Source organism: Alosa alosa, chromosome 14 (genome assembly GCF_017589495.1).
Source record: "Alosa alosa isolate M-15738 ecotype Scorff River chromosome 14, AALO_Geno_1.1, whole genome shotgun sequence".
In the NCBI taxonomy this organism is placed as follows: Eukaryota; Metazoa; Chordata; class Actinopteri; order Clupeiformes; family Clupeidae; genus Alosa; species Alosa alosa.
Window position 1 is genome coordinate 1 of NC_063202.1, and position 12415 is coordinate 12415.

Here is a 12415-nt window from a genome sequence, read left to right on the forward strand (position 1 = left end):
GAAAGTAGTCACCTCCCATAACTTTGCCAAGTCAAATTCTAGAAGACATTATTGAGATGGAGTACTTCAGATAAATGCAAGATCCTTCCAAATAAGAATTTGTTTCCCCAGTTTCGAACTGGGACCTTTTCGATGTTAGGGAACGTTATAACCACTACACTATGGAAACATCCTGAAGGAAGAAGTCACCTCCATGACTTTTGGCAAGTCAAATTCTAGTAGAAGACATATTGAGATACAGTACTTCAGATCAATGAAAGATCCCTCCAAATAAGAATTTGTTTCCACCCAGTTTCGAACAGGGGACCTTTCGCGTGTGAGGCGAACGTGATAACCACTACACTATGAAAACATCCTGACAAAAAGGTCACCTCGATTACTTTTGACAAGTCAAACTCTAGTTGAAGACATCATAAGATAGAAATATAAAGCTCAATGCAAGATCCTTCCAAATAAGAATTTGTTTCCACCTAGTTTCGAACTGGGGACCTTTCACGTGTTATCCTTCCGAACTTGACAACCACTACACTATGGAAACATCCTGAAGGAAGAAGTCACCTCCATGACTTTTGGCAAGTCAAATTCTAGTAGAAGACATCTTTGAGATACAGTACTTCAGATCAATGAAAGATCCCTCCAAATAAGAATTTGTTTCCACCCAGTTTCTCAACTGGGACCTTTCGCGTGTGAGGCTTAACGCGTGGATAAATCCACTACACTATGGAAACATCCTGATGAAAGTAGTCACCTCCATAACTTTTGCCAAGTCAAATTCTAGTAGAAGACATTTTTGAGATGGAGTACTTTCAGATAAATGCAAAGATCCTTCCAAATAAGAATTTTTTTCCACCCAGTTTCGAACTGGGGACCTTTCAGCGTGTAAAGCTTAACGGATAACCAGGATCTTAAATATGGAGAGTGCTTCTACACTTACATTTTGTGGTCATCCTTGTTTAGTGCTGGCACATTAATCGATTAGCATATTATAATCAATCACAGCCAGCAGGGGGTCCTTGCTCTTGTACACAAATGTGTCAACAAGTTAGATTCTACCCCACAAGCCACAATAGTGGGAAACGTTCAAGTAAGCGTTTAGCACATATACAAACCTATTAATGTTGGCTAACATGCTAAGCATTGAAAATGAATCGTTAGCAATAGCCACTGCTTTTTGAGCTGACAAGCGTTAAAAATGCGTGGAAATGCCGCTTAAAGCGTAATCAACCAAATTGACTCACTTCTTAAGACCCTTGGTATGGTGTTACAAATCCGTGTGGATTCGAAATGTAAATTGTTAGTACATGGTTTTAATGTGTAAAACAGACCAACCCCGCTGATTTTTGCAATGAAGTGAATGGAGTCATTTTAGGTACAACTTTCATTGAGGTCTGTAGTTCTTTCAAAATTTATCTTATCTTTGAACAGACTACATGATTATCTTCCTTAGACTTTGTAGATGTAGTTACTACAATTTGGAGGCGAAATTCTAAGTGTAAATATGGTTTTAATGTGTAAACAGAACAACCAACGATTTTGCGAGCTAGAAAAGGAAGTGAATGAATGAATAGTTACTGCTTTTTCTGAGGGCTGGCGTTCTCATAAAATCGGCGTAATCTTTGAAAAGACTACCTTGGTTATCTTCCTTAGACTTAGTAGATGCAGTTACTACAATTTGGAGCCGAAATTCGAAGTGCAAATATGGTTTTAATGTGTAAACAAGACGCCTGATGTTTAAACCCGTTTAATCCACAATTGTGACGCACAAAAAATCTTGCTCTTGTGCCTTTAAACTGTTACTGGATGAATTATCAATACATTTCTCCCAATAATAGAAACCTGAAAGGGTCTCAGTTAAATGTGCAGTGCCAAATGTATGAGTGTAATTTGTCATATGACCAGAGCTGCTTATGTTTTGTTTGCACCCTGACCAGAAAATGTCCACCCAAAAAGCTCCCAAACTAAAGCTTAGAAAAGTATGTTTATGTAAACATAGGACAGATTTTAGGTACACATCATCTTTTAAGGTGTCTAGTATGGAGGGATGAAATTGAAATATATGAACTTTGTTCAGTGTTCTCATAGCATGATTGAACCTGATGATGGTCACAATTGTGACCGTTGGGAAACAACATTTTCCGTCCGATTTTAGGGATTTTCACACATTTCATTGTACAATCATCTAATTTCCACTAAATTCCATTCAGAGATGATATGGGGACATTGTCCCAGGTCTGTTCTTTACTTTTAAATTTGTATCACATGGCATTTCTCAACATGGCCTCTGAAATTCTCTATTATATTCTAAGTGTACTTGAATTTTTACATAGAAAATCCATTATACTAGTGTTAATTTTGTCACCTATTTTTAATTTAGTCCTAGTCTTAATCTTGTGTGAAATCTCCTTTTTTAGTCTTTGTCATATTTAGTCATTCAAATATCATTTTTTTTTGTTAGTCAAGTTTTAGTCGACTAAAAGTCTCGTCATTTTAGTCTAGTTTTAGTCAAAAGAAAACTAAAGGTATCTTAGTCTTAGTCAGTTTTAGTCAACACATTTTAGTCTTTTTTTTTTTTATAACAAATTATTTCTGATTACCATTTTGAGTCAAATAGTGTTTCACACATCTCAATTTTCCAACAATATTGTGTGTCCACAGGGCTACTTTCGTCTGTTATAATTACTCATTCTGATTTTTGTCAGTCAGTATGTTTACATGCACAGGTAAGTCGAGCTTCAGTTATAGCTCGGCTGGGATTTGACCATAGACAGTAAAGATTTGACTGGACCACTGTCATATTCGTAGACCAGTGTTTCTCAAAGTGTGGTCCGGGAATCACTGGTGGTCATAAGCTATGACGTGGCAAAATATAATATAGATGAGTTGCTTGCATTATTGAACCAACTTGTATGTAAAAACAGTTCTACAACACTGTCTATGTAAGATATGGCAGTTTAAATCATACAGTATGAATCCACACACAATAAAGCAAAGTGCAAAGACAATAAGCAAGGTGGTTCAGTGAGTAGGCCTATAGTGTAGACTAATTATAGGCTACTGTTGAAGTAGGTATAATCTTTTTTTTTTTAGCTAGGGTTAGTTAAGTGGTCCTGAAACTGAAAAAGTTTGAGAAACACTGTCGTGAGACCAAAGTATTAATGTTTTACTCCGCCTGCGCTAGATGGCGATATATAAAACACAACACATTCCCCAAACAGACTCTCCATCTTAGCCATAGCTAACTTGCTAGCTGAACTTTCCATATTAGCTTACTTGCTAGCAAACTTTGCTTCATCAGTCTAACTAGTTAAATAGTTGACATTACATGATGAACATTTTAAATTATGGACATTCTGGGGATGTTAATTTGTATGAGAGAAGCTTCAACTTCTGGGTATGTAGCATTGTGGCATAAAGCTTAGGTAGTTATCTTGCTAACTCTAGCAGAAATCTCCAGTGTTCTTGTTCCATGTAGTTTAGTGTTGCAGCCACAGGGTTGCAGCAACAGCACGTAGACTAGCCTACAGGAAAGCTGTTGCGTATGAACTCATTCGAATATTTTGAAACGTAACAGCTAGATATTCTGTCTTCTCATTTTGTAGACGAAAATGAAGAGAGATTTTATCTTAGTTTTTATTTCATGCAAAACATTTTAGTCTCGTCTTTTTTCGTCAACAATAATGCATCTTAAGATAGTCTTAGTCAGTGTTTCAGGACATTACTGCCGTCTCGTCATCGTCTCGTCTTAGTCATGAAAAAAAAGGTTGTTGACGAACATATTTCCTCTTGTCTCGTCTGACGAAATTAACACTATTACAAATGAGCTAGCGAGTATGCTGCCATATTACTCACTCATTTACGAATAATGCTAGGGACTGTGCTAGCATAGCACTCACCTTACCTTACCATTATAGATCACACGATGTCTGCAGCAGACGGGTTTATATACCGGTGTGCCTGAATGTTTATTCTCTTCAGAACTCACTGAACATATACAGAGCTGACCATGGGGCCTTACGGCTACGGGGAATAGAGCAGTATGTGTTATTTATTAAGCTACTTTCCCAGTGTTTATGAGAAGTGACAGGCTACCGTTTTTATCAGCAATGTTCACTAATGTTCATAGGTCACTAATGGCCTTACACACCAACACATGCCCCAATTGTTGTTTTCTTTCTTTTTATGTATGGCTATTGTCTGCAAATTCAGCAGGTATCAAACATACACTCGTGACACATTAAAGACATTACAATATATTTATTACACAAAACAGAAATAAAACATGACATATGCAATATGACAATTGTGCTTTGTGCACTTTTGACAGAACTGACAGATTATGTAACCTGCTAACTACTGCAATGTTTTTTTTTTCTTTAGTCGTTACAGATAGCTTGCCTACAGGAGCTTTGTCATTTGGTGTTGGGGATTCCTTGGATGCAGAATAATGGTCTTCATCCCGTCATGTGTGGTCCTGCGTGTTCGTCGGAGTTTCCTGACAGCCAAAGACAATACGTGGGCTTCAAACTGCCTCCCCTGGATTGAAGCGAGACACATAGTTGGCGATCACCTCCTCCTTCTCTGGGTGCTCAAACTCTGAGGACAGGTCCAGAGGAATGCTTATTTTCAGGAGTTCCTCCCTATATGCTTCTTGGTCCACAAAGACCTCACCCATGATGAAGCCCATCAAGTCTTCCACATACCCTGTGCAATATTTCACACTTCGTAACTATGTACATAGTTTGTAAAGCATTTCATTGTACATTTATTTATTGTTTTGTTCATTGTAAAGACACCATAGTGCAATAGCATGCAAAATGAACAGATCTTTTATTGTTGATAAATAAAAAATGATGTAACTTACGGAATGTTGTCTCGGTTTTGATGGGTTTCACCCTGCACTCTCCCTTCCTGTACTTTGGGAAATGCATCCTGTAGAGAGGGTCCCCAGAGGATAAGGTGGCCTGGTCTCGTGCAGCATCCTCATTGTAATGCAGAGCAGCCAGGTAGAGTCTTGCGCCATAAAGAGAAAACCAAACATGAAAATAATGGCATGCACATAATATGCACGTTTACTTTGAGCTAAAAACTGAGGCTACAATTTCTTGCACTGTCAGTACTATATCTCACTTTATTTACAACAGCAAACATTAGCCTAGACTAAGAGCTTACTGGCCACCTTCATTGTAGATAACATGACCATATCTAACTCCTCATCAGTAAGAACAAAACGACTACAAATTGTGACAAACCCTTGCAGCTTAAATTAAATAGAGCTATAGGGGAAATGTGCAAACACTGGATAACGTTATAAAGTGAGGCTACAAGCTAACATTAGCTTATACTAAGGGCTTTTAGCTGTTGGTCGCCTCAATTGTGGATAACATGACAATATTTAATGGAGGTCTAGCGTCTAGACAACATTTTAACAATCATTACTTTCATATATTATTGACTGGGATTGTCAAATATGACTCGATCGGCTGTGTGCTGCATTTGCAATTTGCAATGGAGAAAATGCTCACTCCAAGCAGATGCAGGGCTAACGTTAGCCGTAATGTTTGCGTTAGCTTGTGCTAAATGACAAAACACGAACAACCTAACGTTAGTTCATGCGTAACTGCGATAGGAACACAAAAGTCATTATTTGAAAGTACTTACATGTCTCTCATCTTGTGACTTGCCACGGACAGTAGGTACAGATCCCTCTGTCAAACTAAGTTTGATGGCTAATCCCTCAGTGTACTGTCCTAGGTTTTCAAAGCAGTCTGCTTTGAAGTGGTTCCACACACAAGATTTTTGCCGACTGTTGCTGGAACATGGCCATCGAAAATGAAATGGAGCCACTCGGTTCTTCTGTTCTCTTTGGCTGGGAGAAAGTGCAAGGATTTGTGTTGTTCTGTGCAGCCAACAACACAACACTTCATGTGTGACTTGCTCTTGCTTGTAGCCATTACGCTCGGTGTCCGTGCTTGTTAAACCAGCAAACTAATGGCGGATCTTCAACTAATCGAGTGGGTGGGGCTATGTGGGGGTTGAGAGGTGAGGCGCCAGGGTGGTTCTATGCAAATTCCCTTAGTTTGACGTCAGTATAAGGGAGCCAGAAAATGGCTCATAGAAGCCTATGATTCCTGACACCAAAATCGTTCAACTGACTCACAGAAAACGGATGGATGGCTTTTTTTCGCTCTGGAGTGTTATTAGGAGCTGTAGAGACCCAAATGGAGGTACAAAAGGACGCAAAAAGTGAAATTTGCATAATATGTCCCCTTTAAAATCATCAAGGCCACTCCGACACTGCTCCCCCGTAGCAACTTTTGATTCACCTCCTGACAGTGAGATTTTATTCAATTACTTAGATTGTATACATGAGAATTATAGTATATGCAACTTTTCTTCACCTGATATTAGGGCTGCACGATATATCTAAAATCTATCGTTATCGCGATATCAATGCTTGCGATAGACATACCGCCAAGATTACTTAATTTTCAATACATTTTGATACATTTTCTACATTTTTAAATGTCAACATATTTTACCAAACCGATGCCGTCATGCTGCCCGAGAAGCCCGTTGATCCCCTACCAGTTTAGGTGCGCGGTGTTTTAGGTGTTGGTGGGAGCTAAGTCGTGATGGCTGAAGATAGTGAGCGAGGTAGGTTACACTTGGGTGAAGAGGGATTGGTGACTAAAAGGAAAAGCACGTCTGTTACATGGAAATATTTTGGTATGAAGGATGACGTGTTACAAACAGCGCCAAATGCGTCCTTCTCCACCGTGTTAAAATAAACAATTTATATCGTTATAGGATCAGAAGATATGTCTTTCACTGTAAGGCTTGTATTTCATGATTTTCATTTAGCAAAAGCCCCAGACAGCAGCAGAGAGGTAATCAGGATTCGTTATTTGTAAAAGTTGTTTAGCCTACATTCGTTGGACTGTGCGATCGCACTTTCACTTTCCGCTGCCCTTGTAGTCAAGCGTGGGATGCGCAGCGTATGAGGTTACAGACTGGGCTATTTAAGATTTTAGATGAGTGACCGCCGCGATATAGCTTAAATAGCTTTTTTGCTAGGCCCAGCGAAGGCTGGCAATGTGGAATATTCCGCTGGTTGGTGTACAAGTGTTCAGATTGGCTATCTATCCGTCTTTTAGGAGGATTTTCCACACAACTTCGATAGCCTAGTCAGTAGGTCTCTTAGCTGTCCACTTTCATCAGGCCATATATAGCCTAGGCTACATAATATTTTTATATTTTTTATGTAGAAAATGATACATTTATTTCGGTAATTATACACGGGTTTCTCATTTACCAACAAAACTAGATGCGCGTGCAGCCATGGGGCAGAAGACGCTTGGTGGCCGTCCACAACGTTATAAACCTAAATAGTCAGCTGCTGTAAGCTACAATCGGAATTTTTTGTCTACCCCTGTTGTCTCAATGATATACTATTTCATTTCAGGCTATATTTCAGAGTTTGCCGTTCATTTGCTTTATTAATATAACATTGTATTTTGTCATTTTTGGTTAGGGATATTGAACATTCTCTAACCATTGTGATTTCGAATTGGTGCAGTTTTCAGCATAACAACTCATTTTATTCTATTCAAGGAGAGCACTGATCTATGCTGTTCTATGGTGCTTTCTGCCTCTTAGTTGCACACACATGTTTTCATGACGTTGCATAGAAATCCATGTATACATTTATGTTTTTGCTGTAAGCTAAATCTTGCCGATAGAGATTCAAATGTGTCAACTGTATTTTTTTTCAAAAAGCTGTGCAAATAATATTAGTCCTTTATTGGCCCATGATTCTAAAATGTTATCTGTTTTATGTGCTATGAAGTCTGGATCTTGTGTCATTTGTCTAAGTTGTATACTTTCAGTCTGAAATTTTAAACGTTTGCTCATTTGTTTCCAATTCCTTATGGTATTTCCAATGCAGAATGACTGTATGTATTGTTTTTGTGTCTCTTTTCCTAGAAAAGGCAGAGTTCCAATTACTCCATTTGTCAGCTCTTTCTCAATATTAATCCATCTTGTTTCAGTACTACTGCTGATCCATTTCATTATTGTTAACATTTGTGTCGCAAAAAAATAGTTTTGTATATGTGGAGTCCCTAAACCTCCTTTCTCTTTTGGCTGTGTTAATAGCTTAAAGTTGATTCTATGTTTTTTATCATTCCAAATGAAATTTGCAATCATCTTAGTCCATGTAGTGAAGAATGTTAGTGGGAGTGTGATTGGTAGTGCTTGAAATAAAAAAAGTAATTGTGGGAGTACCATCATCTTAATTGTCTCAACTCTACTGTATATTCCATCAGGAATTAATTTCCACCTATTTAGGTCTTGTCTTATCTTTAATTCCAAAGAAGCATAGTTGTTTTTATACAAATCATTCAAATCATTACTTATATAAATACCTAAATATGTTATGGTTTTTGTTTCCCATTTAATGTTATAGCTATCTTTTAACCATTGATGAGGTTTTACTATATTCTTCAATCACTCCCATCAAATGTTGTATTGAATTTTCTGGCGAGGTCAAGTAAAGTATTATGTCATCTGCGTAAAGTGCTAATTTATGTATTTCCTTCCCTATTGCTATCCCTGTAATGTTTTTATTTTGTCTTATGTCTATTGCAAGAACTTCAATGTAGATAGTAAAGAGGAGTGGAGAGAGAGGGTCTCCTTGTCTTGATAGTGTACCATTTGTTTTTACTAAAGAAACAGGGCTGGTGTACATTGCTTTTATCCATCGACAGAACTCATCATCTAATCCAAAGCTCCTCATTGCAGCAAACACAAAAGGCCAACTAACTAAATCAAAAGCTTTTTCAGCATCTAAAGTCATCAGAAGGAGTTCTTCATTCTCTTTTTGATTCGCGTAATCAATTATGTTCAGTGTTCGTCTTACATTATCTGTCAGGAGGCGTCCTGGAATAAAACCGCACTGATCAGTATTTATTATGTCTGCAATAGTGTATTTTTAACCTATTAGCTAAAATGTATGTAATTATTTTATGGTCTGTATTTAATAATGATATCGGCCTATAGGATACACATTTTGTGAGGTCTTTCCCTTCCTTAGGTATCAAGGTGATGATGGATGATGTCCACGTTTGTGCCCATTTTCCAGTAGCTAATGCATAATTGTAAGCTCTTACAAGTAGAGGGCTGACTTGGTCTTGAAAGGCTTTATAAAACTCATTTGTAAAACCATCATCTCCTGGAGACTTTCCTTGTTTTAAACTTTGTATTTGCTCATTTATCTCTTCAATTGTAATTGTCTTTATTAATTCAAGATTATTTATTTGTGTTACTTTTGGTATTTCAAGATTATTTAAATAAGTCTGCATAAATTCTTTATCTCCATTTGTCTCTGATTTATAAAGTTTTTCATAATACTTAGCAAATTATTCCACGATCCCATCCTTATCAGTTACCATTCCAGTTTGATCTGTATTTAGTTGTGTTATATGTGCCCTCTTCTGTTGTTTCTTCAGTTTATAAGCTAAAATTTTCAGAGACTTTGGCCCAGCATCATATCTTTCTTGTTGTGTAAACTGCATTAACTTCTCCATCTCAAACATACGTAATTTGTCTAATTTTACTCGCTTCTCTTTCAATTCCAACCTGTCCTTCTTACTATCTGTTATACTGTGTCTATTCTCTAATATTTTAATTTCTTCAGTTAGCCGTTTCTCCAGTGCAACTCTTGCCTTTTTTCTTGATGAGGAGCAAGAAATGATAATGCCTCTTATTGCTGCCTTTGCTCCTTCCCATAATATGATCGGGTCTATATCCCATAATATGATCGGGTCTATATCCCATAATATGATCGGGTCTATATCCTTTGCTCCTTCCCATAATATGATCGGGTCTATATCCTTTGGGTCTATATCCTTTGCTCCTTCCCATAATATGATCGGGTCTATATCCTTTGTGTCATTTCATTCCACATATTGTTTTAGTTCCTTTTTCATTTTTTCTATGAATATTGGTTCTTGTAAAAGTGAGTTGTTTAATTTCCACAAAGACTTACCTTAATTAGCGTGTAGTTTCAATATCAGGGAAATGGCAGCATGATCTGACATGTTTATGGAGCTAATTTGACATGATTTAACTAAAGTTACATTGTTTTTATACATAAAAAAATAATCTAATCTATTGTAAACTGAGTGTCTTCCCGAGTAGCAGGTGTATTCTTTTTTGTTCAGATGGAGCTCTCTCCAAACATCTACAAGCCCCAACTCTGAGCATGCTTTCCTCAATAAACTAGCATTCTTTTCTGCTTTATGTTGCCTGTTGCTTGTTGAGTCTAGTTTAGAATTCATAACTAAGTTTAAGTCCCCTGCCAAAATTACAATTCCCTTAGTCTTTGTAACTAGTAAATCTATTAATGTGATCATGAATTCAAGACCCATGCCTGGGGGATAGTATACATTTAGAAAAGAGAACTCTATCCCTTCTATTTTCCCCACTACTAAAACATAACGTCACTCTTTGTCCGTAAAGCAGTCTTCCATTTCCTCTCAAGTTGCTCTGAATCAAAGTATCAAAATCAAACACCCCCAGCAGCAGCACGAGCCATGGCTGTGCCAGAGGGAGCCTGGTTTGCAGCCCTCCACACATTTTGTGGCACAGACACTCCACTGCCAGGGAATATTTCTTCCTGTGTAGACATGATAAAAAGATCTTTCATTAATTTAAATCATTGGTGTACAACAGGGTTCTCCAACCGTTTTGGCACTGAGAGTTCAGTGAAAGTGTTTATTTTGTCAAGTGTGCTGACACACACTCGAAATAAATCCTCTTTATTTAACTTATCTGTGATACACACACACGCACACACACAAGGAGCAGTGTTCAACGAGCACACACACACAAAGCAGTGAGCAGTCTTAGGGCTAGTCAACACGTACGAAACCTATCTTTTTTTCCCTCCGTCTTCCCTGAAACCGCATCCACTTTCCTAATAACTTAAGTTCTCTCGCGTCACTGACAGTAGCTAGAATGCATAAAAAAAAAACGGGAAAAACAGTGTTCAGTCCACCAAGTCATAAGCTAACGGCGCTGCGCAGCACCAGTTGTGATATTTATCTTACGGAGTGTATCGTAGGTAATGTCATGTATGAAAACTAGTATTGTTAGGCAATACTATAAGTGCAAGTCCAGGGCAGCTGAGGTGACATCATCGATACGCAAGCAGGATGTGCGGTTTCGCTGTCTAAACGAATTCAAACGGGCTACGGTTTCAGATTTCTCCACTCTGGGACCAGGTTTCAGAAAAGTGCGGTTTCGGGCAGTGCGTTTACAGGATGCGTTTGGACGCTCAGCCAAGACGAAGCAAAACCTCTGCGTTTAATCTAAAAAGCGTCTCCGTGTGGACGGGCCCTTAGCTATGGTGCCCAGGGAGCAATTGGGGGTTAGGTGCTCAAGGGCACTTCAGCTCATTCCTGCCAGCACCAGAATCGAAACTAGGATCTACCTTTGATCACAAGTCCGATTTCTCTAACCTTGAGGTTGCTCCCTAGCTGAAGTGTAGGAAATTGTAGGAAACTCATGGGACAGTCCCAAATAAATGTCACAATTTTACCACAATGCTTTGCTCGTTGGCCCCCAATGAAATGGAGTCATAAACAGTAATGTGAAGAGTTTGGTTCCAAAATGCTATAAACACCATTTTAATGATTTTACATACATAATTTTTCTTTGTGTTGTTTTCCAAGTAATTTCAGTAGAACTCTAGCCTGGCTAACGTCAGCCCTTATCTCATTGAGATGGGGTCTGGGAACTAGACATTCATTTTCTCGTATTTGAAACGTGGTTTACGAATGCCCAGAGCCGTAAATTGGGCGCTACAAATGTCTATCAAATGCGTCTATCTAGCTCATAACTGTAAACTATAAAATAACTGGGTCAAATTCATTGAACAACCCATCAACACAACACAGTGAAACATCCTGTGCTCCTTTAAAATAATCCATTGTGAATTAATTTGTTATTTCCTGAACTGTGCTGTACAACATAGTACACCATTCAATACAAGCAAAATAACAACACAAAAGCAATACAACAAAAGTACAACACAAGTTGGTAACGCTTTAGAATAACATGTGCTTATTATGTATTAACAGTGCATAATAAGCAGTTAACAATTCATTACTAACAGTTAGTTAACTGTTGTTATCCTTTAATAACATTAACTAACGGTTAACATGCAGCTTTTTAAGTTACTTACAAGCATTTTTGTTAACAGTTAACACGCAGCTTGTAAGTTTTAACAAGCAGCTTGTTAATGCTTGTTAATGGTGTATAAGACAAAGAGGTGGATAACTAATACGCTTTTAAGACCTTTCTTACCTATTTGTAGTACATTTTGCAGCCCCCCAATCTAAAACTGCATCTATCT

General features: G+C 37.9%; 1 non-coding gene across 1 annotated transcript; it reads right to left on the reverse strand.

Moving 5' to 3' along the window:
- Positions 1-279: 279 nt before the first annotated feature.
- trnav-cac lies at positions 280-352 on the reverse strand. Its single transcript has one exon. It is a non-coding gene; the product is annotated as a tRNA-Val (tRNA).
- Positions 353-12415: the final 12063 nt, after the last annotated feature.